The sequence below is a fragment of the Prionailurus viverrinus genome, chromosome C1 (genome assembly GCF_022837055.1).
Source record: "Prionailurus viverrinus isolate Anna chromosome C1, UM_Priviv_1.0, whole genome shotgun sequence".
NCBI classification, from domain to species: Eukaryota; Metazoa; Chordata; class Mammalia; order Carnivora; family Felidae; genus Prionailurus; species Prionailurus viverrinus.
The window spans coordinates 11,019,991-11,035,915 of record NC_062568.1 but is presented as its reverse complement, the minus strand read 5'-3'; positions in this window follow the sequence as shown (position 1 = coordinate 11,035,915).

Here is a 15,925-nt window from a genome sequence, read left to right as displayed (position 1 = left end):
ATTCCATTAAGATATCAAAGCAGAAAAAGAAAACAGTGCATTCTTGGCTCTGGGCTGTTACCAAAAGAGCAACTATTGAGGTTACTACATGGCCATTATTTACTCCGCTCAAAAGGGTAAAGGGGAAACACACACACACACACACACACACACACACACACACACAAGGCAAATCTCAAACTCCAGTTAGTCTCATCCGTTCCTCTCATTATGCAGAGGTAATTCTTTGCCGTTGCAGTAGAATTGAATTTTAGGAGTAAGAGATGAGATTTGAATTTTAATTAGGCCATTGCTGCCTACTACCACATTTGCTAGAAGCTTCCATACTATGGTGTTTTCTAATCAGCCTGCTTTCAGTGGGTACTCCTCGTAAATGAGTGTGAAACTAGTTCATGCAAGATCTCTCTTTCTGAAGGCTTCAAACCTCAACATGCCTAAGAACCCTGGGAATGTTTATTTGAAATCAGGTTCCTAAGTCCTGCTTCCAGGAGGTCTGGATGGAGCCCAGCAATGTGTATTTTTTAAATTAACACCTTGGATATTGATATTATCCTATACCAATAAATTCATATACCAAGAACTGAAGCCTGTGATTTGACTTTTGGTCTTCTAGGATTCTCAGCGTCATTGACTATTATCAGACCCACTTCTTCTCTTAAAGAACTCCACGGTTCTCAATGGATTGGCTAAAGGACCTGCTTTAGAATTTCCTTGGGGACGTGATTAAACATCAGATTCCTGGGCTTTAACACCTACTGAATCTGAATTTATAAGAGCAATACAGGACCATCTGTGTTTTAGCAAATGATACAGATGACTCTGATGAATACTAAAACTCAAGAACTACTGTCTTGGACCAAGAACTATTTGATGTAGGCATAAACTGGCAGGATCTTCCCCTGTAGTTATAGTTTTGCTTCGAAGACAAAGGTGTATGTCTTGCCTTACCCAGGTCAGTGACTTCTCTAAGAATGATCTCAGGTCTAGACAGAAAGCAGTGCCGGGATGGTCTGCTCCGCAGGGTCACCTTTTGGTTTTCCAATGCTTGTTAGTTTCTGCCCGAAGGGTTTTTCCAAAATTGCTACCATCCTGTTGAGGGCTGCTCCCACATTGCCTCTAGGATGCTGGGATGAAAGTGGTAAGTCCCCTGAGCTCCTGCTGCTGGGATGTATTGGTGCGTTTGCAGGTGTCGTGGCAATGACTAATGGCAACGATTGGTATGTGAGATGGGCCCAATGAAAGACTGACAATCTCCCCAGCCCTGGAAGAGATGATAACCCTTCCCACTGCAGCAGAATGGCAGGCAAAGTGGCAGAAGAGAAATTTTGAGAATAGACAGACAGACGGGTACATTAGCTAGGTAACCCGGGAAAGGGGCAGCCACATTTTACCGAGCATACTAGCCCAAGAAAAGCCTCCTCCAAAGGCATGTGGTAATGTCTTTTTTAAGCTTTGCACAATCAAGTAAACAGAGATATAGAATAATCTGAAAACCTTAAGAGAGTTCTAATAATGAGATGATATCAGTTCATCCCAGACTGCATCGGACAAGGACAAGCTGGCTGTAAAAGGAGAACTTTGGAATCTGGGAGGAGAGGTCTTTGTTCAAGACCAGAACGTACTGGCTAAAATTATCACTTGTTCGACAATGAGAAGGAACTAGAAATTGATTTCAGAGCCTCTTTTATATCCTTCATAATTCTTGCAATAATTTTTTTTTTACTTGTTACTGAATCTTGTTTTCTCCTTCCATAGTGTAGACTCAGGTTATTCTCAATAAATCCTTTGGTTATCAAGTTCCCAAAGAAAGAACCTTCCAGATATCAATACATATTAGGGACCTTAGGTAAATCCTCCTTGATGGATACAGAGAACATTCTAGTTCCCAGAGTAGGCAAACTTTGTAGGTACTGTTCCTCTGAAGAACCTTTCTCGGTAGGTGAGCTACATCTTTACATAGTGAAAGGAATAATATCACTCAACACGGTAAAAATATATCTTAGCCCATTTGAAATGCCTGACCTTATAAAGCACTTTTGTTAAGACGGTCTTTATTAAGTTATAATTTCCAGATTATACACAGTTAAGCAGTTTTCCTTCATACAAAGAAATTACTGTTGGAATCACTTATGAGTGGTCTGACCTTCTGTTGCCTTGTCACAACAGTGGCTTGTTCTACCTTGGACCTGTCCATCAGCAAAGAGGCAAACTGAATCAGAAACAAGCCCAGTTATGCATATCTATCTATCTATCTATCTATCTATCTAGTCAAGGGCATACGGTTTTGTCCTATCCTCTCAATTGCTAATCTCAATTTGTCCCTATCTCCTTTTGACTCTATGTATGTTTCAGATTTTATTTTATGCTCTGCCTGTTTCTAAGAAGGCTCTTAAATGTCCGAGAGTAAAAGACATGCAAAAGGTAGGTTTATTAAAAGGAAATCGAAAATGTCAACCGTACCCAGAGAAAGTGCATTGTTAATCCAAAGGGCATTCGTGGTTACTCCGATTGGGTGTTAGATTTAGCTATAAACTTTCTCCAGCCAAGGCCAATGCCAACTCGAACGTAAGTTGGTTAACATAATTGTTACTATTTAGATTTTAAAAATCTACCAATTCTTTAAGGCATGAAACTATTTTTAAATCAGATTTATTGATGTATTATTTGCATATAATAAATGTGCCTATTTAAAGGCACTTTATACACTTTGACAAATGTGTATAATCACGTATGTAACCACTACCACTCCAAAAAGTTGCCTCTGCCCCTTTACCATCAATCTCCTCCCCTAGTTCTTGGCCTAGAAAATGCTTTGCCTTCTGTCACTTTATTTTTACATTTTCTGTAATTTCATATAAATGGAATCATACAACATATACTCTTTTATGTCTGGTTTCTTTCCCTGAATGTAATAGTTCTGAATATTATATAGGAGTGAATCACAGTTGTTCATCCATTCATTAGCTGATATATATCTTTTCCAATTTTTGCTATTAACAAAAAGCCTTATATGACATATGTGTGGACATATGCTTTCATTTATCTTGGGTAAGTATCTAGGAATTGCTCTGTATCCCTGCTATATGCTTGGTATTGTCAGATTTTTTTTAATTTCAGCTATTCTAGTGGGTGTGTAGCAATATCTATTTGTGGTTTTAATTTGAATTTTCCTAATGACTAATTATATTGAGAGTCTTTTCATATGTTTATATATCTTTGGCAAACTGCTCAAGTTTTTGCACACTTTTTATCAAGTTCCTGTCTTTTTATTTTAAAACTTGTAAGATTTCTATATACTCTATAAGCTACATATATTCTGGATTCCATTCAGATATGTGTTTTGCAAGTGTTTTCTCCTAGTCTGTGGCTTGACTTTTCATTTCATTAACCGTGTCTTTTGAAGAATAAAGAATTTAAATTTTGATAAAGTTCAACTTGTCAATTTTTTTTTATAGTTCTTGCTTGGGGAGCCTGGGTGGCTCAGTTAAGCCTCCGACTTCTGCTCAGGTCATGATCTCACGGTCCATGAGTTCAAGCCCCGCATAGGGCTCTGTGATGACAGCTCAGAGCCTAGAGCCTGCTTCAGATTCTGTGTCTCCCTCTCTCTGCCCCTCCCCCACTCATGCTCTGTCTCTCTGTCTCTCTCTGTCTCTCTCTCTCTCTCTGTCAAAAATAAATAAACATTATAGTTCTTGCTTTTTATGTCCTAGGGAAATTTGTCTAATCCAAGGCACGAAGATTTTATTCCTATGCATTTTCCATAAATTGTATCGTTTCATTTTTTACCTTTAGGTCTATGATCCATTTTGTGTAATTTTTTGCATATGGTGTGAGTTAAGGGTCTGGGTTTATTATTGCTATCATTGCTTCATTCATCATTTGTGGAAAAGACTACTCTTGTCAGTGAATTTCCTTGGCATCTTTGTCAGGAATAAATTGGCCATTTCCAGACTCCATTTTGCTCTTTTCATCTATATGTCTATACTTAGGCCAACGTCTTAATTACTATAGTTTCATAGTAAGTCTAGAATTCATATGGTGTGAGTCTTCTGACTTTGTGTTTCAAAATTGTTTTGGTTATTTTAGATTTTTTTGTGTCTCATATGAATTTTAGAATCAGCTTGTCAATTTCTAAAAAAAAAAGTCTATAAAAACTACTCTTTCTATGGAAGAACATTTTCTTCACACAGCCCATATGTTATTGAAATACAATGTTAACCTAATCTCTTTCCTTCCAGTCTCCCCCTTTTCCAGTCCACTCCAGGCTGGCTACCAGATTAATCTTCCAGAACTGTCCCCTTCATGATGATGTCCTGCTGTTGAGAATATTTAAGCTCATTGTACGAAACGGTGTGAGGAGCAGGAGCTCTGGAACCATGTAAGACTGGTTTCAAATGTTACCTTCTCTCCATGTCTCACTTTCCCTACTATACTTATTGTGAGAAATGAGAACAAATAATGGAGTGAGGCACCTGGTACAGGGTCAGCATGTGTTAGTTTTCTCTGCACTTTGACTCAGCAGTGCTGATGGACATAAAATTTCTTTTATTTCCCATTATTTTTATTGGAGCATAATTAACATGCGATGTTACAGCAGTTGCAAGTGTACAACATATTGATTCGGCAATTCTATACTCAATGCTCACCACAGTAAGTGTAGTAACCATCTGTCACCATACATTATTAGAAAATTATTGACTGTATTCCCTATGCTGTACTTTTCACCTCTCTGACTTAATTGTTTTAGAACTGAAAGTTTGAACCTCTTAATCCCCTTCCCCTACTTTGCCTATCCTCCACCCACCTCCCCCCTGGCAATCAACAGTTTGCTCGACATAACATTTCTTGAAAGGCAAAAGATATGGAAACATACAGGGAAGGTCACACAGAAACGGAGATGACACCACACGTTCCCCTGCACTGATGTGGACTTCCAAGTCCCCACGAGGCCACAGAGCTGCTAATGATGACACCTCTGCATGGAGGGAGGATTCCACTTGGCCCTGGCTCAGCTCTGCCATCATCACAGGTTTATTTATACATTTCTGCCCATTCCCCACCATCACCTAACTGTTCTGGAAAATCACCACGTTTCCACCTGCCTCTCAGATGGAAGTCAGGGGTACAAAACAAGCTCAACCTAGCCCTAAGCAGTTGCTATGAGCCTGGTTGGATTAAGACAAGTTCTCAGATGTAGAACGCTTTGTCAGACTCAGGTGTTAGAGCGGCCTGAGGTCCAGTCCTCTCTAGTCTAGTACCAACAACCTTCAGGTAAGCGGTCCCACTTTACTTCCTTGAACTTTATCTCGCCTCTGTCCTCCATATCGTCGTTGCTTCAAGTAGAATATTTGCCATATCACATACTACCTATGACTTTGGTGTCCTTGCTACCCTGACTCTGGCCTGCCTTCTCTGCTTCTAAGGCCTATTCAAGCCTCTTCCATTAAAATTTTCCTGACGAATTCCAGTCCACAGTGATATTTTCTCCCCTGTTTTCAATAGACTCTTTTGTATCCGTAGAACCCAGTCTGGTCTGAAAGTCCATTTTCAGATTTAAACATAATTCAGGTGGTGTCAAAATGAGACGTCAGAAAATGAGTAGTATATGAATAAATTCTAATTGAAATAAGAACAAATGATCCAGCAAGCCATAAATGCTTCTAAGTGTCTCAGGGAAAAAAAAAAAAATTAGAATAGAAATCACATATGGGTTCAGGACAGGCTTAACAAAAAGGTCCTAACTTGGGATCCATAGATCTTCTGACTAAGAAAAATGATTCAAAGTTCAGACAAAGATCCATGAGGGGCCCAAAGACAAGTAACTACTTACAAAGCACTCTAAGGCTTTCGCAGGAAGATGGAATTGGTGTTTTCGTGTTAGTTTGCTCAGGGGCCAATTCTAGTTTCCTCTAGTGGATACCTTTCATCTCTACAAGGTTTTACCACAAAGTGGAGAAAGCAATCTCTAGCCAACACAGGATTCTAACAGAGCCAGCATAACTTGGTGTGGCCAAGGCAGAGTTGATACCTAGTGTGGAGGGTGTGTCCCATGAAGGTTATTTTCACTTTCTCGTACATTTCTTATGTTCTTGGGTTGGGAGGGAGTTTCAGAACCCTGAAATGTCCAAACTGAGTCAGCACACAGTGGGGAAAGACATCAAAGAGGGGCCCGGAATAATAAAGGTAAATGTAATCTATATCCATATTGGTTTTAATCTGATGGCTAAGTGTGAGCTAAGTCAGTGAAATCATTTTACAATGATGTTTCTGTTTTTCTTGAAGAGTAGACTTGAATTCAACTTTGATGACAAATTACTCCCTATTTTAGGGAAACTATCTTAATGAGCCCTTCTGATTATTTCAGGCTAAGGCTTGGAAAGGAGTCAAATGGCCCTCTCAAAATGGAGGTAGGTGCAGAAACTACAGGCAAAATGATCCCATAGCTGTCCCCATGAAAGGCGTTGGTCTGTGGATTCTAGTTACACAGTAGCCAGTAAAACCTTATTTTTTTTTTCCGTATTATTTCTTTCTGTTGTCTCTCAGTTTCAGGTTATCCTTATTAGGCGAAAAGGAGACCATGCTAGAACTAAGGAAATCTGAATAAAGTATGGATGTTAGCTAATGATCGCTATTGGTTCATTAATTACATAAACATGTTATATAGCCACAGCAATTTTTCTGTAAATTTAAAACTTTTCTCAAAATAGTCTATTAAAAAAAAAAAGGGATGAGTGTTTTCTGACCACTAGACGTGTCTGGGCCACCAAAGTTACGCAAACTTTTCAGACTTCTCAGTTTTTCTTAGCTCCAGTTATGTTTACTTTCACATGTTTGAAGACAAATAAAAGCAGTGGGATGAAGAATTATCATCATGCATTGCCCTGCAGGAATGCTGCTTGGTGGATAGAATGTGCTGGAACAGCATGGTTCATGCCAGACGGCAGCACATAATTTATGACAATTTCTTTCTTTATTTTTAAAGCAACCAACTTGCCTATAAAAAAGCCCAAAATTATACAGCTTCTCTCCCCTATTAGCTTATTAATTCCTTGAAGGTATAAGCCATACCTTCTCATTCTTTTATGCAGCACACAGTACCTTGTACTCAATAAATAGCTGTGGTTTGAATGAACACTATAAATGGAGACATTGATAAACATTGGGTAGTCTCCATATCTAATCTCAAAAATATATATATACTAGTCAATCTAGATTCTCATCAATTAAATATAACAGAAGCTTGTTACTGCCTTTAAAAATTAAACGCTATTGAAATTACTACGGCAATTAAATCTACATCATGAATTCATCGTATTGAAAGAGCTTCTCTACCCAGAAGAAAATAGAAGGTTTTCAGTTCAACAAGCAAAAACCATATTTTGAAAGATTAATTTCCATCTTTTTGACATCCTTGTCACTCAAAGCCAGAAAACTTGATTTAGGGGTTTCAAACTCTTGTCACTTAGAACAAATCTCAAGCTGTGGATGTCTATGCAAAATTTCAGCAGAAATGTTTTCCTGGCCAAGTTATTGCGGCCTTCAAAATAGAATTTGTAGCAGGCTCTGGCAGTTTCTAAATGCAGAAGATTGAATATTGATGTAATGTCAAAAGAGTTCCATAATTAAAGGTGTTTCTTTATAGCATCTCCCTTCATCCATTCATTAACTCAACAAATATTTATTGAGTACCACCTATATGCCAGACATTGCATTAGCAAGGCTTTTCTGTTTCCTGAATCAGATCACATTACCTGAATGAGTGAATGAATGGATGGATGAATTAATGAATGAGAAGGTGCCTCCCAAAGCCGCATTACTGCACTGCTCAAGACCCCATTGAGGGGGTATGTGTGAAGGGAAAAATGGAAAAGCACAAAATGCTCACTTTGAAAGGCTTCCGTTCACGTTCTCTACTCTTTCCAGATTTCAACCCAGAAAGGGAACCAGGCTATCATCAACCGAGCTCTTTTGAGCCCTCCTCGCTTGCTGTCTCCTCTTCCAAGCTTCCAAGCAATGGAGAAAGGCTTTCCATTGGTTAGGAAATGTTAGGTCATATCCATCTTTTGGGGACCATAAGTCTGTGGTTTTTATTGTTAGTGCTGCTGCAGTTCGTTTAAACTTCTATTATGAAGAATTTAGAACACACAAAACTAAACAAGATAGTATAATAAACCCTCATGTACCCATCACACATCCTCAAAAACACATCAACTCATGGCCAGTCCCGCCCTACCCACATCCTCATCCACTACACCATCCTAATATTATTTTGAAGTAAATCCTCAGCATCATATATTTTCAGTTATATCCTGGACTAAATGGAAAAACCGCAAATTTCTGAGGGAAGGAAGGAACTGAAAAGCAGGGTGTTTTTTTTTTACCTTACAGTAGGATGAACCTCAAGAAGTAAAAGGGAATCGGGTGAATACAGCCCTAGGAATGGCAAGAGCTGGGACCCGAAAAGCGTCTGAACTTCCTGTCTTGTTCTTGTTCTTTCCACTTCGTATCCCCATCAATTCTCTCCCATGGGCTTAGTCCACCCTCAACTGTATTGACTCTGTCCCTACAGAGGGACTCAAAGCTGCAGAAGCTGTCTCTGAACAAATATGTATTGAGTACCACCTATATACATGATATCTATATACCTTAGATGCATGAGACAAAGTGAAGCTATATGACCTTGAGCAATTTTCTTAATTTCTCTGTGCCTCAGTTTCCTGGTGTGTAAAATCATGATAACACTCTCCAATTTGACGGCAAGAATTGAGAAAAAGAATATACGTAAAGTGCCTCCCGTGATTCCTGGCTTGCAGTATGAAATAAGTAAATGGTTGCAATTATTAGTATTATTTCTATAGCCTGGTGCTCCAGGTGACTACAAAGAGATGATTATCAAGACCAGAAGGAAGCTAGGGTCACCAGCTGCGACCAATTGCTGTGACTGCGAACTGAAAACACCTGCCTTTATTGTTTCTTCAAAGCTAAGATCCAAAAAACACAAAGGTGTTTGTTATTTTCTTGTATCAACTGAATGCCCTTTCCTCCAAATCCAAGAATTTACTGAAAGCCAAACTGAGGAAGATGATGAGGTTACTAAAAAGGGGGAACACTGAAAAGCACCCAAAACTCACTGCCCAAGAAAGTGAAAGTGAGTGGCTTTATCAAATTAGAGTAGATAGCATTCCTATTTCTGGTTCTTGCTTGAAAGGGAAGCCAACAAAATTGTCTTAATGAGGAAAATTGCCCCCATGAATGGTTCTAGCCTTCCAAACCTAACATCTAATGATTTAACAACAGGGTCTCTTTGCTGAAGACGAGGCAACTGCTATGGCTGTTACAGCTGGAAAAGATTGGCAGTGCAAGTACAGAGACGATTCTGGATAAATACCGCTGTAGGAATGGATCCAGTACTCCAGACAAAATTGTCTGCCTGAATTTGCAGCTTGCCAAACATGTTTCTGCTTTGGAAGGATACAACTCACTCTAGAAGGAAATTGTATAAGAAAGGCGCAGAAAATTTAAACCAATGGAATGCAGAAATTGTACACAGCCCCATTGTGATATTTCTGGAACCAGAAAATCCAGGAAGGCCCAGGAAGATATGGACAGTCTGGAGATGTGTGTGAGGCTTCTTTCCTCGCTTCGGGGCATCACACCGTTCCACGCAGATGAGTTTGTATCCTCTCTGGTTTCACCCAGATTAAGTTATGAAAACTTGGGGTGCCTGGGTGGCTCCGTCAGTTGAGCATCTGACTTCGGCTCAGGTCATCATCTCACGGTTCATGGGTTCGAGCCCTGAGTCAGGCTCTGTGCTGACAGCTCAGAGCCTGGAGGCTGCTTGGGATTCTGTGTCTCCCTCTCTCTCTGCCCTTCCCCCACTTGCGTCCTGTCTCCCTCTGTCTCAGAAATAAACAAACATTAAAAAAACTTATATCTCTCGGGCTTATTACTTTGCCTACAACCATGAAATAGTAAATGGAGACTGGAAACTGGGATGATAAACATACGTATGATCAAAGAGTCAAGTTCTAAAGAGCCTTCAGAAATATTAGAAGCAGGCATTTTTCAGCACTTGTCAGTATGACCTGCCAAAACCTGAAATAAATCTCCATTTCTGACACCAGAGAGACAGGCTAACATTTAGCATTGGAGGGAGAACAATAATCAAAGGTAAGAACTCTTCTTTTGCGTCTAATGTCTTGGATTTGCGCTGAGCTTTCAGAAGAACTAGGTTCTATTTACTTACTCATTCAGGGGAACCTGGGTGGCCCCATCAATTAAGCGTCTGACTGTTGATTTCGGCTCAGGTCATGATCTCATGGTTCGTGAGATCAAGCCCCACATAGGGCTCCATGCTGAGAGCAAGGAGCCTGCTTGGGATTCTCTCTCTCTCTCTCTCTCTCTCTCTCTCTCTCTCCCTCTCTCTCCCCTCCCCTGCTCTGTCTCTCTCACTCTCTCTCTCTCTCTCTCTCTCTCAAAATAAATGAACTTTTAAAAAAGATAATTTACTTATCCATTCAAAAGGGATGCCTGGGTGGCTCAGTCAGTTAAGCATTCGACTTCGACTCAGGTCATGATCTCCTAGTTTGTGAGTTCAAGCCCCATGTCTGGCTCTGTGCTGACAGCTCAAACCCCGGATCCTGCTTCAGATTCTGTGTCTCCCCCTCTCTCTGCCCTCCCCTGCTCAGGCACTGTCTCTCTCTCAAGAATAAACATTAAAAAAAAACTTTTTTTTTTTTTTAATTTTCTCACTGACCACCTCTGTGAAGTCCTCAGTGATGATCAGGCTGGAAGAATGATTGACGTCTCTCCAAATCTGAGATTCTAAAGGGAGCAGATTCCTTTAGGACTCAGTGGAATTGAGCAGGTAGGTCTTGATTTCATGCAGTGCCTCCCGCAGGATGAGAAATTTCAGTACAATGTGGTACTAAGCTCCAGTATGGGAGGGAGAGTCGGGGATCAGCCTGTGGTCTTTGTTTACTTTGACCTAATCTCTCACCTGCCTGGTCATTCTCAGCCCGTTCTCTCCTATTCCTCCTTAATCCCACCCAGGCTCATCATTTCCAAACTGAGCCCTAGCAGAGATTAGGCTGTGCCCACACTGGGTGGCCCAACGACACAGCCTGCCTCTCAAGTTTTCCCTGAGCGAGGCAGTAACCCATTCTGGGCTGCCTGGGGAAACTGTCCCATGCCACCCTATCCTGGCGAAGGATAGCCCTGGAAACTGAAATGCCTGCATTCCAAATCTATGCTGGCCCATGGCCCGCTGAGCGGTCAAGTGCTAAACGTGGCTAAATGATACCAGATTAGCTACAAATTGTCCAGGCCAAACATGCACGTTTATAGCTCCTTTATTCAATAATGACATCACTAACAATTACTTTAAAATTTTTATTATGGAAAATGTCAAACATATATAAAAGTAGAGGGGGATAATGAACTCCCGTGCACCCATCAGACAGCCTCACAATTACTTTTTAAGTTTATGACGGTAAAAAGAGTTGCATAACTAGCAAATCATTTCAATACTGCACAATTACATTTTGACTCAAGCCATATTTGCACTTCAGCGTGGGCAAGCCCTGCCTTTCAAGATCAGATCCTGCCTCGCTCAGTTATTATAGGCCATTCCTCCTGGCAGACTTGGTCTGAACGGTTTAAGCAAATCTACCCAAGATATTCTGTGTTTGCTCCCTTTCGTAAAAACAGAAGGCAATTGAAAAGGTCATCAAAATGTTCATCCGTCAGGTCAGTCCACGCAGTTCTCCTTTTTGTCCCTGCTAGGAATTAGGCAGGAGAACGTGTTTACTGCCTCCGATCCCAACCATAAAAAGGCCAGGGAGGTAACACACACCATGCAGCCCCCCTTAATAACTAATTACACGGCCCATCCGTGAGTTTATCTACACATTTTTTGAAGCCACTTCTATTTCTAGCCTGTGCCAGTTCTGAAAGAGCCCGGGAGAGACCATGTTCTGAAAGAGCCCGGGAGAGACCATGGAGATATCGAAGTGGAATCAGAGGGTGGTGGGACAGGTAATAAATTACACCTGCATGGATGTTACGCCTCGAGATACAAACGGAATCCAAAGCCGAGCAGTTGAAGGAGCAGGTGAACTAGTACAATTTTCTCTTTATCACTAACGAGCCTATCGCCTAAACCAATACATCCGCACATAGTCACGGCAAAATTGGACATACCTGCTGTGTGGCGTTGCCTTTTGAGGTTAAAATAGAATTCTGAGGATGATGAATCTCCATCCCCAAACGAGCTCATTAGTTTTATCAGCAAACAAAATCTCTAACTCCTCCACCAAAGCTGATCTGTGTCCTCTTTCCTGCCCCTTCCTTTTCTGGATACATCATGTGCTCATCTCTAGTAGGATGGGATAAGGGAGGAAAAAACTCTGAGTCCAAGAAAAAAAAAAAATTCAAAGAGCACACCATATTGACCATGAATTCTGAGGGACATCGTGCACGAAGGACAGACGTGCATTCTATGTAATGACACTGTGTATTAACTTGAATCATGTCCCTTAGAAAAAGCAAAATATCGAATTCTAATAAAGTCTCTCTTTAAGGACAAATTTTATATACTACACATTTCTCCAAATCAGAAATTCATTCGCTGTAACCTGAGTCTCTGCTCTTGCCATTATGCAGCATTGTTTTTGTGACTACATCAAAATAACTGTCATCTATCATCAGGTTTAGTCTGGAGTCATGTGATTTTGAATGAGGTATGAAAGCATGCCTTGAACCACATGCGAAGTTCCGTATTGCTAACAGATGCTTCTCCTTGAACAGAGCTTGGTTTTCCTAGCTGACTCACGGAATTTCCCTTCGGGAAGCCTCGGGCATTTCCGTAGCAGCGGGAGAAGCATGGATTCGCCTTTCAGGTGCTAACTGGGGCACGCTGGGTTTAGGCAGAAGACAAGACTGAGTCTTGGGGAAGGTCAGTGTTACAGCTTCGTCACGGAAGGAATTTTGACTCAGTTGCTGTCAAGTACTACTCTAAGACTAAGACTACGCCCCAAGGGGAGAAAGAACCGAAGGCGTGTTCCTTTGTCCACCTGAGGACACTCGCTGTGACCTGTCTAGTCATCTGATGGCAGGAGGCTGTAAGACACAGCCGCTCTCTTGTCGTGGGAGGGAGCTTTGCGTGCTGCTGTTTCCTTGGCCTGGAATTCTCCCACCTCCAATGTAGCCCCTCCTCATCCTGTACATTTCAGCCCTTCCCCAGAGAAGCCAGCCCTAGCTGGGCCATGCTTCTTTAATCCAGGCATGCACAGAACCCAGATTATAGAGCATTTATGTTGCCCATAAATTACTTACAAGTGCTTCCGCATACACTGTGTGTGTCTTGATCTCTATCTTGAGGGTGTTTAATTCACAGTTGAAGGACTTTAATCTAAAATGCACACTCCAGTTTGGTTCGTTAGCATCTAAAAGCTCCAACAAGAACAACAACAAGAACAACAAAATCTATACTCCAGGGACAGCTACACAGAGACTTCAAGTGTCTCTTAGTCCACAAGATGGTTTAACACTGAGTAAATTGCATCTTTAAAGATAATTTTCATTGACTTGATGACTGGCATTTCAAAAATGTGGATTGGCTAGAAATCTTCTGCACCGTCTCTTGCCTCTGCAGCAAAAGGGTAAAGAATTGAGCAAGTGCAGGGGCATAAACCCTTCAGAAGGGTGACTTAGGTTTAAGGGGCCATCTGGGTTTGGGTTCAACAGAGTATGGTGATGCCTGAATCTTGCTGCTGGAGTGTTGTCACATTAATTTGAAGTGAAGTTTTCATGGTTTTTAAAGTTTTATTTACTTGTGTTGAGAGAGAGAGAGAGAGAGAGAGAGAGAGAGAGAGAGAGAGAATCTCGTGCAGGCTCTGCACTGTCAGCTCAGAGCTCAGTGGGGGGCTCGAACTCACAAACCCTCGAGATCAGGAGCTGAGCCGAAATCAAGAGTCAGACACTCAATGGACTGAGCCACCCAGGTGTCCCCAAGCGAAGGTTTAAATTAGCACACCTAAAGCCTTGCTGCTCAGTGTGCCATCTGGGGACAGCATCATCAGCCCTACCCAAGAGCTGGTTGGAAATGCAGACTTGCAGACCCCAGGCCTTCTGGATCCCAACAAGACTTCCAGGCACGGACATTTGAGGGCTGAAGGCTGGAACCGTATCAAGCTTACAGACGAGCTTGTCAAACTGCTTTAATTTTGTTCTCTTTGGATGCCAGCTTACCGATCGCCACTGATGTGGCAGAATTCCACGTAATTTTCAGAGCCTACCTTGATCGGCTGTAAAATAACCGTATCATTGCAAACTATCAAGTGGGCTTCGGCCAGTTCGTAACTCTCTCTTTTCCCAGGCTGCCTCAGTTTGTAATCTTACATCCACTGCGTGATTATTTAGTTAATATGTGTCTTCCTTATTATACTGCATTCTCCAAGACTGCAGAAGCAGGTTTTTTTTTTTTTCCTTTTACCTCTGTAAGTCAAGCGTCTAGCATGGTTACTAGTAAACACTCAATAAATATTTGTCGAATGATCATTGTTGCGAAGGAGGGAATGTTTATGCTTTTCTGAGCAGGCAGGGGAAATACATTTAAGCTTTTATGGGCTTTAGAACTTTGAACTGACTCTTGGGTGCTGAATGAGCAACTTCCATTGTGACTTGCCCCCCAAGTTCCAAACGAATGTTCCCTAAGCTCATATCTTGTGTCCTGGTGCCACTATGGAGAAGCTCAGGGTGTGGAGGGCCATTCATAAAAGGTTTTTCCTTTTCTTTTCTCTGTTTTCCTTTTGCTTATCTTTATTTGGTTGAAGCTTGCTAATCAGGTATGTACAAGTTGAAGAGTCATGGAATGCATCACCACAGTTAAAAAGGACGTGGAAACATTATTTCGTGACTTCAGGACATTGTTTTGGGCTCAGAGTGGCAGACAGCCATCTTCCCAGAGGGAGGAAAACCAGCCAGTGGTGACACACATATGCCTTCTCTCAACTCCAGTCTTGTGAAATAGCAAATCTTATCAGAAATATGTAATCAATTTAAGCTTATTTTATGCAAATTATACCCTATTAAGGAAGCTTGTGAACAAAATCTCTGAAAACAAGATTCTGCAGGCTTTTTTGGCACCTCTGTGATAGACAGTACTAAATGCCAACAGACTTGCGTATTTAAAATACTTAATGATGGGGAGAAAATATAAAATTAATTATCTTGGTGAGAAAAAAAAACTGTCAGACAGATAATTTATTAAAAACTATTTTAGAAAATTATTACATAAAACATTTCTAAATAAGGGCAACTGATCTATCTAATAATAGGAATTAGAACATCACCAAAATGTGCCAAATTAAGATTTATGTTGAGCTACAACCTCAACAACAGACGAAATAAATTGTACCTATAATGCACAATTGGTTGTTCATGACATTCTCAAGTCATAAGAGTGGCTTTTTGGCCCATATTTGCAAGATGTAATGTTCTATATGAGTGTTATTCAAGGGAAGTCCAGTACCTTTAATGTTGTAACTGTGCCTGCAAGGGATATTTTTCAAGAGTGTGCTGTGGTTCATATGGTGTGATGGTTAATTTTATGTGTTAACTCGACTGGGCCACAAGGTGTCCAGACATTTGATCATGTATTATTCTGGGTGTGTCTGGGCACCTGGGTGGCTCAGTTGGTTAAGCGTCTGACTTCGGCTCAGGTCAGTTTGTGAGTTTGAGCCCCGCGTCAGGACCTCTGGTGTCAGTGCAGAGCCTGCTTCAGATTCTCTGTCCCCCTCTCTTTCTGCCCCTCCCCAGCTCGTCCCCCCACTCAAAATAAATAAACATATATATATATATATATATATATACTCAGATATACTCATATATATATATACATATATATATATATACTCAGATATAC